Source organism: Lissotriton vulgaris, chromosome 5 (assembly GCF_964263255.1).
Source record: "Lissotriton vulgaris chromosome 5, aLisVul1.2, whole genome shotgun sequence".
Taxonomy (NCBI): Eukaryota; Metazoa; Chordata; class Amphibia; order Caudata; family Salamandridae; genus Lissotriton; species Lissotriton vulgaris.
This window is the reverse complement of record NC_141693.1, coordinates 678,878,157-678,901,456: the sequence shown is the minus strand read 5'-3', so window position 1 is coordinate 678,901,456 and position 23,300 is coordinate 678,878,157.

Here is a 23,300-nt window from a genome sequence, read left to right as displayed (position 1 = left end):
GCCCTCGGAGATCCTTACAAGTTGATGAAAGTACACAAAGTCCCTTTCTCCTTTCTTTAGCAGTCAGTCAACTAATGCAGGCCAATCCCCCAAGCAGCACTTCAGCTTAGGGATAGTTTCTCCTCAGTTTCTTCTGGTTCCTCTCCTCAGCAAAGGTTTCTTCTTGATGTCCAAAAGTGATCTAAAGTTCTGTGGTCTGGGTCCCCCCTTTTATACTCATTTTCTCTTTGTTCTCTGAACGCATAGAGGCATTTGCCTAGTCCAAACCAGTTCTGGTCATCCTCGAGCACTTTGTTGACAAGACTCCTTCTTTCCTTTCACAGTGCAGGCCAGGGACATCAGACGCACCACAGGAGATGGAGCCAGCATTGTGGAGGGAAGGCACAGTCCTATTCAGGTCCCAGATGCAACTACTCCCTCCCATCTGCATGCAGATCTCTCTATTCAGCCCTGTGCTGACTCACCCTGTTTCCTAGAATTCCCCAGCCCCTGTCACTCAAATTCCAGACAAGAAATACACAACCTAGCAGAGGCAGGCTTGGATGGTTAAACAAGAAAAGACCTACTTTCTAAAAGTGGTATTTTCAAACACAGAATGTTAAAACCAACTTTACTAAAAGATGTATTTTATCATACTGAGTTCAGGCATACTAAACTCGAATTTCTACCTAGTTCCCTGAGTCAGTAGGATTATAAGATGTAATAATCAAACTGACCATTCTAGCCTATTGAGAATAGGTATCCTTGCAATAATGAAAAACGAAAATGTCTATAATTCACTATTAGGACATGCCACGCACATCAGGGCTTGTCCTACTTTATACTTACAATGCACCCTGCCCTTGGGCCTACCATAGGGACGTCTGATATGAAGAAAATGGAAGGTTTATGGACTGGCAAGTGGGTGCAGTTGCCCAGTCAGCATGGCAGTACCAGACTGCGCACAGGCTCTGCGATGGCAGACCTGAGACACACTTTTACAGGCTGCTTCTGTGGGTGGCACAACCAGTGCTGCAAACCCACCAGCAGCATTTGGTTTACATGCCCTGGGCACACTCTGTGCATAAATAAAGCAAACCAGCCAATTATGGAATCACTAATCCAAACATCACTTTTCAATAGGGAGAGCATATACACTTTAGCACTGATCAGCAAGGGTAAAGTGCCCAAAGTCATAAAACAGCCAACAACAGGTCAGAAAAAAATATAGGAGGAAAGACAGGTCATCCGGGAGAGGTGGTGGAGTGGCTATTATAGTTAAGAAGAATATTGTATGCCATACGTTCTCAGTAGACAATATACAGGGCTGCGAAGCATTAGGCTTTACTCTCCAGCTCTCATCTTCCCAGGCCTGTACTGGTATCCTGGTCTACAGATCACCAGGATCGGTGGGGCTGTTTTTGGAAGAACTACAGGCAGCCCTATCAATACCATGCCTTAGGTCTAATCATTGCATTTTATTAGGTGACTTAAATATCCATATGGATAATAGTTCAGATCCGGACACCCTAAAACTGCTAGATATTACTTCCGTGTTTGGCCTATCTCCTTATGTGGCAGGACCGTCTCATAATAAAGGCCACACGCTTGACCAGATTTTTTCTACTGTTCCTATCTGTGTCGACCCTCCCATGCCAGTTTTGTGGTCAGATCATTTTCTCATCACTTTCTCCATCTCTGTCATGGCTCCATCACGGTCCCAACCAGTAGGGTCGCTAAAGCCTCTCTCCAAACCTTTCCATCTTCTTACTAGAGAGATGCTATCAAATGTTCTAACTAGCTTCCCGTGTCCCACCTCTAACAATGTAGAGGAGTACATCGATCTCTTCCATAATTGGTTCACAGACCGTCTAGAGAGCTTGTTTCCAGCCAAGAAACATACTTCTGCAGACAAGAGAACATCTGCTCCTTGGTTTACCCCCCACCTAAAAAAAGCACGACAAGATCTCAAGAAAGCAGAAAGAGCATGGAGGCGATCCTATGATCTTTCTGAGAGGTTAAATTTTAAGACGCAGACTCGGGCCTACCATAAATTAATTTGGGAAGGTAAAAAATCCTATCTAGAATCCAGAATCAATGAAGCGGAGCATTCTAGCAAGGAAATTTTTAGGGTGGTTAAAGACTTCACCTCTCCCTCTGCTTACACTCCGACCCATGTTCACTCCGAAACTTGGTTGAAGGAATTAGCTGTCTGTTTTGTACAGAAAATTACCTCTATTCAATCTTCCCTCCAGGCCACTTTCCAGCAGCATACGACAAGTCTGGGATGTCCCCTGCCAGATCATGGCCCCTTTCTGTCCAATTTTCCCCCATTAGATCTAGAGAGTTCTCTTGCTATTCTGACAAGTCTCAAATCCGGATCTCCACAGGATCCTTGCCCTGCCAAGTGTCTAGCAAATATGGCACCTGTTCTTAATGACTTGATAAATCCCATCTTGAATCTGTCACTCTCTTCCGGGATAGTTCCCAAAGCTTGGAAGAGTGCCATGATCTTACCACTTATAAAAAAACCGGCGCTCGACCCTGCAGTTCATGCAAACTACAGACCCATCTCCTTACTCCCTGCTCTGGCGAAAGTGACAGAAAGGTTTGCCCACAGATCTATTTCCAATTTTATCGAAGAAAGGGGTCTGTTGCATGGTACTCAATCCGGTTTCCGTGCAAATTTCAGCACGGAGACCGCGCTCCTTGAAGTCACAGATGCCATCAGGGAGGAGTTGGATGCTGGTAAAAAAGTGGTACTGATTATGCTGGATCTGTCGGCGGCTTTCGACACCGTTCCCCACGCACTTCTTCTCTCCAGACTCTGGGACTTCGGTCTGCGGGGAACGGTGTGGAACTGGCTTAAGTCCTTCTTAGCCGACCGCCGGCAGACAATCTGGGCGCCACCTTTCTCTGCTGAAATGTCACCGCTTGAAGTGGGGGTCCCGCAAGGTTCCATCTTAAGCCCCCTCCTGTTTAACATCTTTATGGCCCCCCTGGCGGTGACGGCGGAGTCTTTTGGCGCCCGGATTGTCAGCTATGCTGATGACACCCAGCTTCTCTTTGTAAGTAACAGAGATGGTCAGTTTGATGGTGGCCAGGTCAACGGATGTTTGAGTGCTATTTTTGAGTGGTTTGGATGCCACGGGCTGAAGTGCAACGCCGACAAGTCGGAGTTGCTCTTCTTTGGCTGTACATCTGAACCCGACTGGAAAACCTGGTGGCCGAAAGACATGTCCCCTCCCACTAGTTCGTCTGAGAAAGCCAAAAATCTGGGAGTGGTGATTGACAACAAGCTATCTTTCGGACCACATATTTCATCTCTCACTGGGAAATGTTTCGGCATCCTGCGGATGCTTCGCAAATTTCTCCCCCTAGTCTCTATCCAGCACAGAAAAATTATTGTCCAGGCACTGATCTGCTCCAGGCTGGATTATGCAAACATTCTGTTTCTGGGACTTCCCAAATACCTGGTCAGGCGTTTGCAAATCGCCCAGAATTCTGCAGCCCGAGCCATTTTTGGCCTTCCAAGGAAAGCCAGAGCCACGGATCTTCTCGCCACACTGCATTGGCTACCAGTTGCAAAAAGGATTTTATTTAAAACACTGACCACGACTTTCAAGGCCTTGCATGGCATAGGCCCCAAATATATCTCCAAACGACTGTCTTGGTATATCCCTCTCAGATCTCTTAGATCCTCGTCCTTATCAAAAATGAGTGTTCCCACTATCAAACGGGCAAGAGTAGGAGGCCGGTCTTTTCGGCACTTAGCCCCTCATGCATGGAATGATCTTCCAATCTCCTTAAGACAGACTTCCAGTCTTCTGTCTTTCCGCATGGCCCTTAAGACTTGGCTCTTCCCGTAATCTTTGAGGCTGTTTTTTTGTCTGTATGCCCTTTTGGTGTTATGTTTTTTTTCCCCATCTTTCGGTTGGGAGTCTTCGTCAAAGCGCCGGGATACTCCAGTGGAGTGGCCGTGCGCTATAGAAGTGTACAAATAACATAACATAACAGGAGGAAGGCAAAATTTCAGGGATGACCCTGCAAAAAGGGCCAAGTCCAACAGCACCCATGGTCAACACGGTACTGAATGTAACCATTCAGCGATTGACATTAAAAGGACGATTCTCAGACATGTCAAAGCCTATAATTCTGCACCAATATTTCAGAAATGTGAAGCAAAAATGATTTTCTGCATGCACACTACTGTACATGGGTTAAATTAATTATCAGAAATAGGACATTTAATCACACAGTATGAACATACTGTAATTCCAGGTACCTGTGTTATACTTGGAGCCAACCCCTTAAAAATATATAATTCATCATTACAAAGAGATACTAGATACACATAAGCAGTAGACACTCAAGAAAGCAACATGCAATGAGTATAGAGGGGATTGAGGTACAGGATGGGGAGTCAAGGTATGGGAACAATTGAAATGTGTACATATACTAAATGTATCACATCACTGTGAATGGCTCTGCTGTTGGGGGTTTGTGTATTGCTTCCAGCCAGTAACACAAAGGGTGCTTAGATGAAGACCAGATTGGCCATCCTGCCTGGATGGCAGGGAGAGGTTGTACCTAGCCCCACTTACACTTCAAATGACTTTGCCCCCTGGACACACAAATAAATCTGACACCAGGCTTGCCATGTCTTTTGTCATTTCAGACAATATGGAGTCTCTGACAGGGGAAGAACTTTGCAGAACTAATTACAGAATTAATACTGCCATGGTTAAAGAGTACTACTATGCTATTTCAGGACTGCCTGAGAAGGAAAAATAGACCTGCTTACTTTCATTCCATCCTAACTCAGAGTGACTATAAGGGCCCATTGGCTAACCTGCTGTGTGAGCTACAAGGTCATAACAAGCTTCAAAGGCCCGCCTGCAACTGCCCAGCTGCCCTGCTGCAACTGGACCTGCAACTTGACCTGCCTGAGCTCAGCTGCTGGCTTTTGCCTGTAGTGAGTCCTGATCCCCAAGAACTGCCCCCCAAGTTCTGGACCCTTGGCTGATATTAGTATACTCATCTCTGCCTAACTGTAGGTTCCATCAAATCTGATGCAGTGCGATACAACTCGGTGTAGACCTTTTCATCGCAACACAGCGTAGCCCCTGATTGTACTGACGCATAGCGATGCAAAGACTCACATTAACACATAATGTACAACTCGCAACAGGACTAAGCTCGTCCCTAAATCTGGCCTGTGTTCTATTGGGGTCCACCTGAAATTGTGACTTTGTCCCAGTCCGGCATGACCAGATAACCACATTTGGTGCTTTGTGCTTTTAGGTGCTGTTTTTTGCTTAAAACATTACATTAATATCTCCAGAGCTAAAGATGGCATTTTTGTCAGTCTGTCATTTTATTTATTAAAATGTACTCTATTTTTCTAAATTGATTTGGATACACTCTGTGTGCTGCATAAATACTTTATACATCGCCTCTAAATTAAGCCTGACTGCTTTATGCCAAGCTATCAGGGGGTTAAGCACAGGCTAATTTAGAGACTTTTTGTAGTTCACCCTGGGAAGGTTTTTTTTATTGTTTCCTGAGTGGGGCTTCCACCCCTCAACCAATAACCAAATTTCGTACAGCCATCAGTACAGATCTTGAAGAAGTGTTTTGATGCTTGTGTTTGTATTGCAGTGCCAACAGGCACTGGAATAGACAATAGGTAAACCTTTAAAGCCAAGACATATTAGCTTTTCGTGTGCTTCTATTTAAATATATTGGGTTATAATTGAAAGATATATCTGAAAGGGAACTGTATCCTTTCACCACTGCCGTAACTATTAGGAATGGACCAACGCTTCATTTGTATTTGCAGTGGGTGGCAGTGCTTTGTAATCCTGGAAAACCCGCTTCAGTGACCGCCCTCAATAATGGAGCTAGCAAGCATATATGCTTAAGGGGGAGCACTCAGGGGCTTCTTTGCAAGCCCCTTGTGCCACCGGTGCTTCACTTTTAATATGGGAAAAGTGACGTAATATGGTAAGTGTGAATCAGTCCTGGCTATGCTTTTGAGCTCAAGTTACTTGAATTGTGATATTTGGTTTTTTTTGTACCCATCTTAAAGTTTGTTCTGACCTACCACAATGCAAAGTTACAAGAGTGAAAATGCCAAAATGGCCGTACATATCAGCCCTGCAATGATGCAGATGAAATAGTTATCAGATTACCATTCTAGCGGATACCGAAATTGCTCAGCTGGAAAAAATACATCCACGCTTCGAACGCAAGGCCGAAACTATTTTGCTGGATCCTTCCCAGAGCCTGGAGGGATTTAACGGGCACTTTTTATTCTTCATTGTCTTCTGCATCTGCCTTGGTTTACGTAGGTTTGTTTCTCTCTGTCTCTCGAAAGCTAAACCAGGGCATGTTGCTGGATGTAGCCCGGCGTTCAGCGCAGAGCGTTGATTGCGGGGATTTGTCTATTTTTAATGTCTGCCTGAGGCGGACTCCTAAGGCTAAGTATCCCGTTTCTATTTTTAACAGTGTGCCTTCCGTAGGAGTAGGAGAACTGTTAATGAGTCCTAAGTACACAAAGTGAGTACGGCATGCAGCCATTAGAATCCGGTACACTCAGAAGGAATTGGGTGAACAATTCATGCCAGCGGATCCGGACTCTGCATGACACAAATATTAAGAAAAACCGAAATAAATAATAAAGTGGGATGCAGCAATTAAGGAGAGGGCCGCAATCTGCCTGGACCACATGCCATCGACATTTTTTGCCCCTTGCCTGGCAGTTTCTGCTGGCAGGGCACTTCCAATGCTTTAAGTGGGGTGAAAAAGTGTGGGGCCTGCAAAAGGGGTGTGACTTGTGTGATTAAGGACGTGGGGTACACATGTTAACTGTATTTCTGTGATGCCCAGTGTGCCTCCCAAATGGTATTTTTGGTGCCTCTACGCGCTTTCACACTCCAAAAGCTGAAACCAGCCAGGACTGATGGCTTTGTCAATGGTTGTTAGTTGTTTAAGACAATCACTATAGAAGTGTAATTTACTACATGGGGGGAAAAAATGCAAAAAGCATCCTAGATAAAGGTAACAGAAACACTCTCAGGGAATGCAGAATTATGTAAAAAATGTGAAATATAAAAAGGAACCAAGTAGCAGACATGGGTTGACTTAACGTTTTTTACATTCATTATTAAGAAATCAATCAATGTGTTAGTCATTAAGATTATGGAGAATGATATTGGGTAGCTAGAGACCAATTTCAATGTCCATTTTTAATTGCTACCGGGTTTGAGATCTTGATGGACTCAACCACGTAAAGCCCTGAGTACTAAAATTGTATGCGCATTGCTAAACCAGTTAAGAAACCTGTCTGGTTATCTTAGAATACATGGGGGAAAGAGCCCTATTTGTTAGGCAATTTAAGCCTATGTCAAATTGCTCAATTGATCAGTGCAATGGCTTACTCTATTATAACCGATTAGACCACATTATTTCCTATCTCATCGACTCGCTGCAGTCATTGAGTGGTTTAAATTGGTTTTCCCAGTTACACTATTATTCAGCTGTAACAAGTCTGGGACTCACCTCCTCATGCATTTGATCACCCTTCACATGGAGGGAGTTGCAAAAATGTCCAAAATGTAAATGTCATAAAAAAATTAAAATCTCTAGGTCTTATTAATGAGATCATCTGTTACTGTTTAAGTTTTATTTCTATACTTCCACCAAGCTACAAAAAATGAATGCATGGAATGCTTAAATTAATCTCAGCCACTGGTAATCACTAGGGCTGCATCCCAATCCATCGTTATTTTGCTCACCATTCTCCCTCAATTACCAGTCAATGTGCTAATTATGACCATTGTGGAGAGCGGGTATGAGCCATGACATGAGAAATGAATTCTCAAATGGGTCATGTTCCCTTCCCTCAAAAATGGTAATAAATAGCATATTTCATTTTGCATACATGGTTTATGTCATGGTATTTTTTCATGTGCATTTGTTTTAAAATAATAGATTTTAATCCAAAACCAATATAAAAAGGGTTACATTTGCGCAGTAATTTAAAATCACACCGAAAAGGACTTTTAATCATCAGGAGATTTGCTTTTTTTAGTTCAGCTGCTCTAAATAACGTGTTATTGAGCCACATTATTTTCATAGCCAAAGCTATCTATACATATGTATGTACTCTCTGAAAAATCAAATGTTAAAGTAGTGTTATGGTTAGGTATTGAAAGGACACAAAACCTAACATTTAAAAAAAATGGATAATAATTAGGCATGGGCGGAAAATCCGTTACGCTCGCGGATTTTCGGTAAATTCGCAATCCGCGAGATTCGCGAATTTCCCGCCAAATCCGCGAGCTGCGGATTTTTTGCTCGTGTTCGCACTGCTCGCGGCCCGCGGCGCGGGCAGCAACAATCTCACACTCGCAAAATTACAAAAATTACAATTGGGGAAGGGTGAAGGAAGTGGCCCAGTCTCCAACTTCCTGTTCCTGTCCAGCAAGCTCCTCCCATTGGGGTGGGGTGAAGGAAGTGCCCCAGTCTCCAACTTCCTGTTCCTGTCCAGCAATCTCCTCCCATTGCTTAGTCCATTTCCTGGCCACTTTGAATTCGATCTTGACTGGGAAGGATTACTTTTTGTGGATGCTGCTGGATATTTGGATTTGAGGCCTTTTGGATTACTTTTGGATTCTTTCACAAGTAAGTTGAAAAGTTGATGTTGTTTGTTTGTGGTGATTTATTTTTGTGTGTGTTTTTCGACTTTTTGGGGTGGTTTTGGGGGCTGGCTATGTTGGTGGGGGGGCCATTTTGAGGCATGGTCCTGCAGGTCCTGGCCATGTGGATGGGGTCAAGCGGCCATTTTGAAGTCAGGCAGTGTGCTTTGTGCCCTAGGCCCACCCAGTCTGCTCTGATTTCTTTCATGATGCCCAGGGGGCCTAGAATTCCCGCGGATTTACCGAAAATCGGATTTTTTTGCTTGTGTTCGCACTGCTCGCGTCCCGCGCAGCAACAATCTCGCACTCGCGTAATTGTAAAAATTACAATTCTGCACATGAATTGAAAATCACCAGGCTTATTTATGGGTGCATGCATGATACAACTGTTTTGTTGAATTTTAACATGATTCTGGCCAGGGCATGGATGGCATTGGATTGTGGTGATTTTTGTGTGTTTTATGACTTTTTGGGGTGGTGTTGGGGGCTTGCTATGTGGGTGGGGCCATTTTATTGCCTGGTCCCGTGTGGGTGGGGGTCTAGGGGCCATTTTTAAGCCAGTTTGTGTGCTTTGTGCCATAGGCCTGCACCCAGTGTGCTCTGATTTCATCCATTATGCCCAGGGGGCCCAGAATCGGTCTGTTCGCGGATTTTGCGGGTTTTTCGCCACGTTCGCGTCGTGAAGCAACAATCTCGCACTCGCGAAATTGCAAAAATTGCAACCACCAGCAGGCAGCATAAACCTTCTGAAACTTGATGGATGGCATTGTATATTGGATTGTGGTGATTTGTGTTGTGTTTTTTGACTTTTTGGAGTAGGGGTTGGGGGCTGGCTATGTTGGTGGGGGCCATTTTGAGGCATGGTCCTGGCCATGTGGATGGGGGTCAAGCGGCCATTTTGAAGGCAGGCAGTGAGCTTTGTGACATAAGCCTGCACCCAGTTTCCATTGCTTTCACCCATTGTGCCCAGGGGGCCCAGAATCGGTCTGTTTGCGGATTTTGCAGGTTTTTCGCCACGTTCGCGTCGTGAAGCAACAATCTCGCACTCGCGAAATTGCAAAAGTTGCAATTCTGCACCAGAAAACCACCAGCAGGCAGCATAAACCTTCTGAAACTTGATGGATGGCATCGTATATTGGATTGTAGTGATTTGTGTTGTGTTTTTTGACTTTTTGGAGTAGGGGTTGGGGGCTGGCTATGTTGGTGGGGGCCATTTTGAGGCATGGTCCTGGCCATGTGGATGGGGGTCAAGCGGCCATTTTGAAGGCAGGCAGTGAGCTTTGTGACATAGGCCTGCACCCATTTGGCCTTGCTTTCACCCATTGTGCCCAGGGGGAGTCAGTGGTACATGAAACTACAACCCTCTCTGTGGGCTCTCTTGGATCAATGTTAAATTCCTGTTTCCCAAAAATTTAGCAATTCTTATTTTTGATATTTCCATATTGTGGTGTGCACGTGTGTATTCATAAATGCCTACTTGCGAACTATTAATTGAAGCGCTACATATGCAACATATATTTAACTGATGTTCCTCTGTCTTCGTTTGCTTTTAGGTGCACAAAGTCAAGAACTCCGCATCATCGTTGAGCATCAGTGCCAGGAAGAAGTCCTGCTGCCGCCTGCTGTTCCGACATCTGAAGAAGATGGGTCCAAAAAGAGGCGGCCGTAGCTCCTCTTGCAAGAAAGATGTCTCTACTAAGGAGAAGAAGAAGCAAGTGGCACCACTTACCAAGGAGACTGGTGCCTCGACCACTAAATTTTTTTTGAAAAAAGAAAAGTCCACCATGAGTGCTGCACAGGTAGCCTGTTTAGTGGTTGAATCACCAACGACCAGTGATGTTGGCTCATCGCAAGAAAGTAGCAGCATACAATCAACACATGTTGTAGCTCATCTCACAAGTACTATTCAACAACCAAAGCCGCAACAACAACTGCATGGGCTACTGGTACAAGCACAAGTACATGCGCAAGGAGCTGTCCGAGAAGGAGCTGGCCGAGAAGGAGCTGGCCAAGAAGGAGAAGGCCGAGAAGGAGCTGGCGAGAAGGAGCTGGCGAGAAGGAGCTGGCCGAGAAGGAGCTGGCCGAGAAGGAGCTGTCCGAGAAGGAGAAGGCCGAGAAGGAGAAGGCCGAGAAGGAGAAGGCCGAGAAGGAGAGGTCCATTGAGAGTTGCAAGTAGAGGTCAGTGAAGAGGCCCATGTAGCGGCGCATGGAGCGGTGCAAGTGGCCACAATGGTTGTTCTTCCAGAAGTAGGGGCACAGGAGGAAATTGACTTTGGAGCCGGGGGATCATGTCAGGAAGACGAAGCCACTCCTCCTGATGATTCATTTTCTCCCAGCTCCCCAGCAAGGAAAAGATCAAGGACGGTGTGTAGAAGTTCCTCTTTAAGCGCCGCTCCATCAGATGATCTGGATCTAGAATGGCAACCATCTCCGACGTCTGAGAGGGAGGCACACCATGAGCTGAGAAAGGTATCAAATGTTACAAAGAAAGGGCCCCGGAAAGCTCATACTTATGGATCCGAACGTCGGACTTGATGAAGTGGTGCATTCTGATGTTGATGAGCAGGATGACAGCAATGACCTAGTCATCACACATGTCATTCCAGCCACACCGGCCATGCAGCAGACAGACATTTATACCCTATCCCGACGTCTTGCTGAGCGTGACCCTGGCGACGTGGCACTGGTAGCACCACCAACGCAGTCAAGTAGTACAACAAGTTCAACAAAACCTACAGCTCCCATATGTTCTCCCCAGAGGGGAACTCCATCCAGCTCGACTCCCTCAAGTAGGGTTGCTGCAATAATTGCACAACCCAGTAGATGTCTGCAAGGCTCATCCACCACTGCTTCATCTGGCATTGGCAGTATCATCTCGTGCGGCAAAACCAGAAGTTTCCAGTCCCCAGTTTGGAACTTTTTTAGTGTCCACGCAAAGCATGATTATATAGCCGTTTGTTCCATTTGTAAGACTAGAGTTAGCCATGATAAGACTGGTACCAACTATGGTACCGGAGGCCAAATAGGTCATCTTCAAAGAAGGCACACTGTCGAATGGTTTGCGCACCTAGCAAATATCAAGGGAAAGCAATCCCAAAGGGCAAGTGGCCAAAAGATACCCGTACTAGGTGTTTCATCTGAAGATGACGGGGAGGTAGAAGAAGCGTCAGACATTTGTCCAGTTGCACCAAGTACCCCTGGCAGCACCACACCCTCCGGAACACATAGGAGGCACACTGAGAGTCTGGGAGACACACCAATGCGGAAAATGTCAACACTGAGCACAACTGGGTCGAAGAAGGCATCAGCATCATCCAGTAAATTTGTCCAGCGCACCATTACAGACATGTTCTCCGCAGATGCGCCATTTCAACGCAACCACCCAATTGTGCGCCTGTACAACACTAAACTGGCTAAAATGCTAGCGGTGGACCTTCTCCCTTTTTCGTTTGTCAAAGGTGTGGGTTTTCTTGAACTCGTGGCAACACTGGCCCCTAAATGGAAGGTTCCTAGCCGGTTCTATTTTGCCAGGGTTGCTGTTCCAGCACTACATAAAGAGGTGCTTGAGTTGGTTGGGGCAGCTTTGCAGAAGAGTGCTGTTTACACTATACACCTGACAACAGACATGTCGACCAGTTGCCAAGCCCTTGATTACATGTGCATCACTGCACACTGGGTCTCTTTTTCAGGGGTTGTAAAACAGATAAATGCAGGTGGTGACTTGGTTGAGATTTTTAAGGGTGCTCGTAAACATGCAACATTAGCCATGTTTGGCATGGAGAAAACTCGTACTGCAGACAACATTTTGGATGACTTTAACAAAAAGGTCTCGCAATGGCTGCCCCCAAGAAATTGCAAGGTTGGTTATGTTTCTACTGATAATGGCAGCAATGTAGTTAAGGCCATGGAGGACGGTGACTATTTCAGAGTGCCGTGTTTGGCGCACTGTATGAACCTGGTCGTGCAAAAGTTCTTGAAAAAAGAACCTGCAGTCGAGAAAATACTGACCATCTGCAGAAGAATATGCACACATTTCAACCATTCTTTTAAGTCCCGGAGGAGCTGAGGCGCCAGCAAAATGTACGTAGAATGCCAGTGAAAGCACTTATCCAGGAGGTGGCAAGACGTTGGAACTCAACCTTCTACATGCTTGAGCGTCTGCATGAGCTCTTTCCAGTAGTCAATGAGTATTTCTACAACCTGGGTGGTGATACGACAGAAATGATGCTAGCGGTGGAGCAATGCCAGCTAGTTAAAAGCCTGACAGACATGCTTCGTCCTTTTGAGGTCTTCACGCGTGAAGTCAGCAGGGAGGACTGTTCTTTGAGCAAAGCTATCCCATTGTTGCTGAAGCTCGAGCACCAAGTCAAGGTGGTGTCTTCAAAATTAAAGGATGCTGGAAAGAATGAAGCATATGAGTTTGCGCAGAGATTATTACAACGCCTAGTTAGCAATGAACGGCTTGTAAATATCAAGAAACAACAGCACTACATTTGTGCTACTATTCTGGATCCACGTTACAAAAAGCCACTGTTTGGCAAAGTATTAATTCCTTTTGAAACTTCAGATGTTACAGAGTAAAAAGGTTGGCTAGCTCAGTCAGCCATTCGTTTTGAAAGAGAGCGGAAGGAAACTGTAGGAGAAGACAGTACTAGTGAATCAGCAGGCCATCAGGCGTCCCAAAAAAAGCACTTCTGTGCCTGTGGCCGAAGTGAGTGTCTTTTCCTCTGAGCCGTTAACCACACCAGCAACCGTATCATCTGCACCAGGCCCAGGCGATATGTCTGAAGAGGATTGGATAAGTCAGCTAGGGTTTCCTTGTCCCAGAAAGGACACAGAAGTGCAAAGTACAGGAATCCGGGAGAACATTGTTTCAATGGTGCAGGCCTACCTGGATGACTCAACAGCGGTCAATATTACTGAGGACCCATTGGGGTATTGGCATGGGAAAAGAAACATATGGCGAGAGCTCACCAACCTGGCTATCAATTACTTGTCTTGCCCACTCGCAAGCGTGTCTTCAGAACGTGTTTTTAGTTCTTCTGGTGGCATTGTGACTTCCAAAAGGTCCCGCCTCTTGCCCGCAAATGTGGAGCGGCTCACCATGATAAAGATGAACCAGCACTTCATACCACCAGATTACAAAGTACGAGAATGCACGCAGGAAGAAGAGGACACCAACCTACCTGAGGAAAGTTCTCCTCAGTTACCAGAAGTACTACCGACTGAATTTGCAGAGTATGAGGACGAGTTCTGCTTCCCTGACAGCGAGTTCTGAAAATGAGTCAATGATTCATTAACTTTATTTTTCGTCCTTATTCACTTTTATTCCTGTGTGTCTGTCTTTCTTTGTTTAGCAAGTGCTTGATCCCATTCACAACAAAACTGTAATCACCCAATCAAACAACAAGCCCATCAGCAGAACTGTCTTGATTTTGATGCCGCAGCATTCCTCAGGTTCACAAGTTAGTTGCCAAGAACTCAGTCCTGGTCGTCTATCCTCCTCCTCCAGACTCACCCTATCCATTTCCCGTAATGCTGATGCCTGGATTCCGCACAATGAAGAAACTTACGTTGACGAGTCCCCTAAAGAGGTACTGGAAGTAGTGAGTCCTCATTTAAATACATTTTGCTAAGTGTGGCTTTTTTCCCGGATTTGCTTTTTGGCTGTTTGGGGGGGTGTCAAACTTGTTTGCGCTTGGGTTAACGGGTCTTGGCTGGGCCATTGCTGGCAAGGTCTATTAAGGGATGAAATTGGTTAGGAGGAAATGGGAGGTGAAAACGTTTAGGCGTTATTGCTCGCTTGCCTGCCATAGGGTTGCTGTCTGTGGGGCTTCTAGGTTTTTGGGTGTGGGTTTTGGGGACTGTGAGCACGGCTGCCACATTTCTAATGTTGATTGCTTTTGTTTTGCAGAAAATCCACGCCGGGAAACTCCAGTTGGGGCCCTGCTGCAGAACGCTTTAGGACACTGTGAATTCCAGGTGGAGCCAGCCCTCAAACAGAAATTACAGGTAAGATAAGCGTTTGGATGGGAGGTAGTATAATGGAGTATTAGGAGAGGCGAGAGAGTGACAGTGGTACTAGTAAAGTCCTAGGACTCTTGAATTAACTTACTCTGTGAGAGGCATTTACTTTGGAAAACATTTGGCCAATTACAGGTGAACGTTTACGCGTTATTGCTCGCTTGCCTGTCATAGGGTTGCTGTCTGTGGGGCTTCTAGGTTTTTGGGTGTGGGTTTTGGGGACTGTGAGCACGGCTGCCACATTTCTAATGTTGATTGCTTTTGTTTTGCAGAAAATCCACGCCGGGAAACTCCAGTTGGGGCCCTGCTGCAGAACGCTTTAGGACACTGTGAATTCCAGGTGGAGCCAGCCCTCAAACAGAAATTACAGGTAAGATAAGCGTTTGGATGGGAGGTAGTATAATGGAGTATTAGGAGAGGCGAGAGAGTGTCAGTGGTACTAGTAAAGTCCTAGGACTCTTGAATTAACGTACTCTGTGAGAGGCATTTACTTTGGAAAACATTTGGCTAATTACACGTGAACGCTTAGGCGTTATTGCTCGCTTGCCTGTCATAGGGTTGCTGTCTGTGGGGCTTCTAGGTTTTTGGGTGTGGGTTTTGAGGACTGTTAGCACGGCTGCCACTTTTCTAATGTTGATTGCTTTTGTTTTGCAGAAAATCCACGCCGGGAAACTCCAGTTGGGGCCCTGCTGCAGAATGCTTTAGGACACTGTGAATTCCAGGTGGAGCCAGCCCTCAAACAGAAATTACAGGTAAGATAAGCGTTTGGATGGGAGGTAGTATAATGGAGTATTAGGAGAGGCGAGAGAGTGACAGTGGTACTAGTAAAGTCCTAGGACTCTTGAATTAACTTACTCTGTGAGAGGCATTTACTTTGGAAAACATTTGGCCAATTACACGTGAACGTTTAGGCGTTATTGCTCGCTTGCCTGTCATAGGGTTGCTGTCTGTGGAGCTTCTAGGTTTTTGGGTGTGGGTTTTGGGGACTGTGAGCACGGCTGCCACATTTCTAATGTTGATTGCTTTTGTTTTGCAGAAAATCCACGCCGGGAAACTCCAGTTGGGGCCCTGCTGCAGAAAGCTTTAGGACACTGTGAATTCCAGGTGGAGCCAGCCCTCAAACAGAAATTATAGTTATGATAAGCGTTTGGATGGGAGGTAGTATAATGTAGTATTAGGGGAGGCGAGAGAGTGACAGTGGTACTAGTAAAGTCCTAGGATTCTTGAATTAACTTACTCTGTGAGAGGCATTTACTTTGGAAAACATTTGGCCAATTACACGTGAACCAACACGATGACAGTGTTCAGTAAAACGAACTTACTGCAAAACCACCACCCACCAGGCTCAAAAGTAGTAAAAAACAGGTTTGCTCAGATAAAGTTTGAAAAAGTATATTTTTATAGCCCTAACAAAATAATCTCCCGCAAGACCCTCCCTAACCCCAACAAATAAATAGTCCTTCAAAAGTCCCCATAAACCCCAACTCCCAATTCCCACCCCCCAAAAGTCTCTAAAAAAGGGGCAAGGGACACTCTAGGGATGCATGGTGTGGACTTTGGCCTCCAGGGCATCATGCCTTAGGGCCAGGGCATCGTACTGCTCCCGGAGGATGGCGTGGTCTAAGCGGAGGCCCTCCAACAAATTTTGATATTCTTTCAACTTCCGGACCTCCGCCTCCAGGTCGGACACTCTGTGCATTGCACGGCGCAAGCGAGCCTTTAGAGTACTGTGAGGGGCAGCCTTTGCTTCTCGGCGGTGGCGTCTGCCAGCCCGGCTCCGTATCGCCGGAGCACTGCGCTGACCGGCAGAACGTGGGGTAACGGAGGAGGATGCAGGTGTCCCATTCGATGTACTGGACTGCGTGTCCTCCCCCTCCAGTTCCACCAGCCGCCGATATTGGGCAACAGTAGCATCCAGCCTCCGTCGCCGGGCCAGTAGAGCCTTCATACTGCTTGATGGTTTTGATGTTTTAGTATTACCAACTATATGAAGAAAGAAAGACATAATCTGTAACCAATGCTCTTTAAGAATATGATTAACACAAAATGATTCAGCAGAAAGTTGTGTCACAGTACAACTAGCAACTAGCCAGCGCAGTACACAACTATTGAGGCCAGTATCATGGGCGTCCGCAGGGAGGGTCGCAGGTCCATCCAGTGCTGGCCCAGTGACAAATTACAATATGGTAATTACAGCAGGCTGGGACCGACAGACAGATAGAGGCAGAGACAGGGACAGAGAGATAGAGAGGGAGATGGCGAGGGAGAGTTAGAGAGGGATTGAGACTTAGGGTGACGGAGGGAGGGAGACAGAGAGGGAGACAGAGAGACGGAGACGGAGGGAGACAGAGAGACAGAGACAGAGGGAGACAGAGAGACGGAGACAGAGGGAGACAGAGAGAGAGGGAGACAGACAGAGTGAGTGAGACAGAGGGAGAGAGAGAGAGGGGGAGAGAGAGCAAGAGAGGGAGAAGGCAGAGAGGGAGGGAGACAGAGAGAGAGAGGGAGGGAGGGAGACAGAGACAGACAGAGAGACACAGACAGAGACAGATGGAGGCAGAGACAGGGAAAGGGGCAGACAGGCAGAGACAGACAGAGAGATGGAGAGGGAGACAGAGGGAGGGAAACAGGGACAGATAGCGACAGGGACAGACTGACAGATAGGGGCAGAGACAGGGACAGACAGAGAGGAAGACAGAAGGAGAGAGAGAGAGGGAGGGAGCCAGAGGGTGACAGAGGGAGGGTGAGGGAGGGAGACAGAGAGAGAGAGAGACAGCGAGGTAGAGGGAGACAGAGAGAGGGAGGGAGACAGAGAGAGAGGGAGGGAGAGAGACAGAGAGAGACACATAGAGAGAGAGAAAGAAAGATGTGTGTAATGTGTATGCCAGGTCTGGTGGCTCAGTGGACGAAGGCATCCGCTACAGGGGCATGAGTTCAACCTCATGGTCATAGTTTTTTTTGTTGCTCAAGATCCACCCCCCTCCCCCACTGACCCTGCCCCCTTCGGTGCGGCCCTTGGCCACAAACCACACTGTCAATTTGGCCCTGAGAGAAAGTTTGTGTGGACCCATGCTCTATAACCACATCCTCCTGATTTAGATTGAATTGTTTTTTTCTGGCATTTTTTGTTTTTCCCTCTGTTTTAATGTGGTTGCCAGGTCGTCTGCTGTGGTGCCGCACAAGATTTTTCTCTTCCCCCTATGGTGTTCTTTGTTTATTTAAGCTCTATGTCGTGTTAGATTTAAAAAAAATGTATGTAATACTTGTGCTCAATCATGTCAGGACTCAGGAGATGGTGATGATGTTGCCCCCCCCCCCGGAAACATTTCATAGTATTTTCGTAGTTCATCCAGTGCCCGTCTACTCTCTGTAGATACACATCATATGCTATCTAAGAGTCAGATAGTACCATGTTCCAGCTTACCTCTACCCGCCAGCACCACTGTCTGTTTCCTCACAGTCTCTTCTTTGGCCACTTGCGCCGCCTCCTCCCCAGAGTTGTCCTCGGACTCGGAGTCGACCACCACCACCACAACCGAGCTGGCCCCGCCACCAGAAGTTCCACCTACAAAGAAGATTTAAGAATGTTAGATTACACCACTCACTAGTATTTGGTCTAGGAATGAAGAAATGTGAAAACAACAGAAAAAGTAATTGACTGTCTACTATAGTCTAAAGTAAAAATGTCCCTCCTTCCACGGAAGGCTGTTGTCTTGCTGCACTTTTTTGTCACAATTGATGAATGCTTGCTTAATTTTAACACACACCATTTTTCTCTGAACAGACAGAAGCTGGACTTCTAAGGACAAGAGCAACATCAACTTCAAACCAGGTGAAAGCTCGGCTCGACCACAAGAAATGTGTTCCATTACTCATCAACTCAGCACCAAGCACTTTTCCATTTCCAGCTCACTTAATTTTAATATATGTGTTTACTTTTACTTTTAATAAAGCTTTTAAACTTGAATAGCCTCTGTGGTTTTTGGTCCTCCAGACTAGAGTGACTGAGCGAAAGGTTTTGCAAATTTTGGCAAGGAGGAGTCCGTGCCGCTGACACTACCAGGTTTATACAATGTGCCAAACACGCCACTCTGAAATATTATTACTCTGGTGTTTAGTGTCCATAGTTCGGTTTGTGGAGAATTGTCCCTGCAACAGTAGTATTATGGATTGTGCTCCTATCTAAACACTATTTCGAAAAAATTAAATTAGGAACGCTTGGACAACAATAGGTCCTCTATATTTAAATGAAAACTTACTGGGGCCAGCAAAGGAGCACTCGCCGCCCTGGCCTGCATCCTCCTCCTATGGAGCCACAGCATCCTCCTGTTCCACTTCCGTCCGCTTGCCCCTGGGGGGACCTGACGTACAACATGAAAGAAAGAACAGAAAACATTGATGATTGCTGCTTGTCGATGTCCTTGTCAACCAAATCAAACATTTAGAAAGAACAAGAACCAACTTTTTCAGCCAAAAAGAGGGCTACAAAGGAAGGACTGCACCTGAGCCTCTACTTTAGGGGCAGATTTACAAGCCCCTTGCAGCTCTTTTGCTCCGTTCTTGCGTCACTTTTGTGACACAGCGCCACAACAAGAGAGGCGCCATGGTGTGGCGTATATTAACAAGGTGACGCATATGGGAGATGCATCCCATTTTAAAGCCCTGCGCCATAAGGGAGAGTTCCAGCGCAAGGGAGGGCGTTCCTGCGCAGGAACGCATGCTAAAAGTGGCTATGGGGAATATATAAAATTTCAATCAGTCATCTAGGACAATGATGCGTCACTCAAACCCTGCGCCTGCATGAAGCAGACGTACGGCTTGACGCAGCATTGCTGGAGCTGCGCCATCGTTGCGACGCAACTCCATCAATGAGCCGCCTTTACGGCACCGATGCGTAACGCTTCGGTGACGTTTTGGGACCATGGTGTGCCGTATTGTAAATACGGCGCACCATGGGTGGTGCTGGCGTGCCGCACACTTTGCAGGGATGCGCAGGTAATTGCAAATCTGACACTTAGGGGCATACTTACGAGTTCTGGGCTGCACACCTCCAGAGGTGCACCAGAACAAATGCGTAACGCAAAACTAACCTTGCGTCACGGCAGATGCGCCGCAATTACAATGCGGCACACCCTGGCGCAAGGGTAGGCAGATGTGTGACGCATCTCGTGACGAAAGAGGGGCGCATCTCTAGAGTCGCGTCGCAGGCGCGATGCAACTCTAGCAATGCTCAGGGCTGCCCAATGCTCAACATACCACAACAGTCCTTACGCCTGCTTCAAGCAAGCAGGTATAAAGAATTGACGTACCAGCGTCGCGGAAGGGCCTGCGTTAAATCTTGTAGATTTCACGCAGGCACTTTTGCGAGGCGCAAAGCTGCCTGACCGCCCCCCCCCCCCCTGCATGGGAACGCACCCATTGAGGCGCAGGCCCAGGCCTTAACGTGGCGCATCTCCCTAGATGCATCACGTTGTACATGACTCGCAGGGATGCGCCACGTTTACGTCGCTGTTGCGTCAGGTAAGGCAGCGTAAACGTGGTGCAAGGGGCTTGTAAATCTGCCCCTTTGTGTCTAGCATTACGCAGTTCTGTAAAGTACACTCATACCTTACTCAGCCCAATTAAATGAACACAAAATAGAAAACAAATAAGCAGTGGCACCGCCACAGAGAAGGAAAGCAGTGCACCTGAAATGCACAGAAGATTTTGAAATATTAATTTACCTCTACTATCAATGTAATCGGCAGCATTATTGCTCTTTGTAAAAAAGTTAAAACAAACATTTGCAATATAACACACAGAGCAAGGGAAAAAACAGAGTAGTGAGTGAGGAAAAAATTGCTACTACTACTCACCAAGCCCGGGGACCTCCACTCCCAGCAGGTCGAGCAGGTCGCGCTCCCTGTCCAGGATATCTGTCCAGCGGTGGGTCACCTGGTTGTAGGTGCGCTGGACCCCCGAGATGTCAAATAGGGCCCGGCACACCTGCTCCCACCGCTTCCGTCGCTCCTGGCAATTGGTGTAGCCTGCAGCGATCCTGCCGCCTGCCGCGATGGTCCTGGGGAGGCGGCGCTGTACATAGAAAACAAGTGCGCCCACCTCCTCAGGGCTGAAGATCTCCCTGGGCACCACCATTTCCGCCCTTAAACGGCCACACGGGAGCCGGGCACGGGCTGCGGGGCCTGTCTTGGGCAGCTTCACTGCTGGCTTCACCATGGTCTGGGCAGGTGGTAGCAACAAGGAGAAAAAATGAAAAAGAATAAGACTAGGGAAGAAGAAAATAAAAGTTTAAAAAAGTAGTTGAAAAGTAAACAAAAGTAGCCTAAAACACAAAAATAGAAAGCTAGAAAACTAGAGGGATAGATAATAATTTAAATAGATTCAAAAAATATTATAACAAGCAAAGGATGGCAGAGATATAGAGAGGATTAGAAACACCATGCCCAGACACATAGGAATGAATGAAAAAGAAGATGGCGGCCCGATCACGTGCGCGTAAGTAAGTTCGCACGCGATTTCTCTCGCGAACTCGTGCGAACTTGTATTCGCAAGGCGTTCATTCCGCGAGATTACACTTCGCGGGCGGAAACGGAAATACGTCACACAAACAAAATGGCGGCGCCCATACTCGACCTTGAGGTAATTCGCACGAGTTTGCGGCTTCTACGGTCGATTTCGCACGACGCCGCGCCTCGCGAATAACGCGAAATTACAGAAAAACGATTTTTGCAAAAGCAATGAGCAGGTGCAAAAGTTCAACCTCATCATTTGTAACCATTCCCTGTAGTGCTTCCTGAAGGGGCCCTCCAGAATTCGGTTAGGTTCCTGTTAAAAAAAAATTACATTGCAACAAACAGGAAAAGGAAAGGAAAGGGAGCAGGCAAGCAGGTGCCAGCCTTCATTAATGTCAGTTGGGGCAGGGCAGGTGTTGTTGTAATTTAATTTTGCAAAACTTAAAGCACTTAGCAGGTGTGCTTTGCTTTGCCACAATAATGTACACTCACTGATCAACCAGAGGGTGCTGTGATGACACCGAGGGTGGCATGGGTGTGCCAGCCAGAGGGTGGCATGGGTGAACCAGAGTGCCAGTGTTGACAGAGGATGGCAGTGCTTTGCTTTGCCCCAATAATGTACACTGGTGAACCAGAGGGTGCTGTGATGACACAGAGGGTGACATGGGTGAGCCAGAGGGTGGCATGGGTGAACAAAGAGAGTGCCAGTGGTGACAGAGGGTGGCAGTGATGAAGAAAGGCTTGCAAACAGGCTGGGCACGTAGAAACAACAAGTTCACAAAACTGGCGACCTGACAAGTAAGTTCGCAATTTGCGAAATTGTACAAAACCCTCGCGAACTTGCAGAAACCCCGTGCGAACACACAAAAAAAAATCCGCAAAATCCGCGAGGATTCGCGGATTTTGCGGATTTTCGCAATCCGCAAATTTGCAAATCCGCAAATTCGCGGATTGCGAATCCGCAAAATCCGCCCATGCCTAATAATAACCTATGCTCCACCTGCGCTGTTTATGACCTTGCATATTACATCAGTTATAGCTCAAATAGCACCATTGATGACATCACTGATGGCCCTGTAGACATTCATGCACCAGCAACTTATTACATTTTGAATATCATTCAAACAAGTGTTTGGACATTATTTATCTTAATGAGGTATGCCTGTGAAATGCCTCAGCTGGCATATAATTGTAAGTCAACAGATTCACATCTGTACATTAGCCAGTAATCAGGCACGCACAACCCTCTGTAGTATGCAAAAATACCCTAAACATATCCCTGAAATGAGCAGAATGGCATACTCCATTTTAACAACGCTGACAGTCATAATGTGACTTGAACAATTCGTGTCACCCATAAATTATACATTCTGCGTTGATGTATAATGTTGCAGAATTTAAGGAAATAGCTACACTTTATAAATCTTCAATTTTTATAAAACGTTTTGATAGCACTACATCATAAGTCTTTTAAGTGAGTGTTTGAACAGAATCCCCAGGTGAACAATGTATTTTAAGGAGAAGCTTTACCTTTTTGTATATGTTTTGGCAACATACCTTTGAATTTAGCCACAATCTGTTTGACACGTCTGTGTGCAACTCACAATAGTTGTGCTGTGTACCTACATTGTTTACATGAAGTACTAATTGCACTTAAAAGTTCACTGGTAGCTAAATTGTGCACTATTTAACGTAACATTTAGCATAAAATTCCAGTAGCCACGTGAAGGTCACAAAAACAAAGGAGAAAAGGAGTGTTCAGAAGTGTCAGGAGTCAGGAGCCACTGCACAGTGAGAACGTGGCATTGTGACTTAGGGGCATATTACCAACAACTAGCGATAATTTTTGTCTCTAACTTGTTTAGAGACAAAAATTATCGCCGCACATCGGCGATTTTTATCGCAGATAAACCTTGCTATTAACAAGGTTTATCGCAAATGCGATAAAAAACGGCCGAAATGCATGAATATCGCTGAAAAGTCAGCGATATTCATGCATTATCGAGCAAATGCACTTAGCCATGTTATCCACCTCCCATTGGATAACATGGCTAAGAACTGCTCAGGGCAGGTGTTAGCTTTT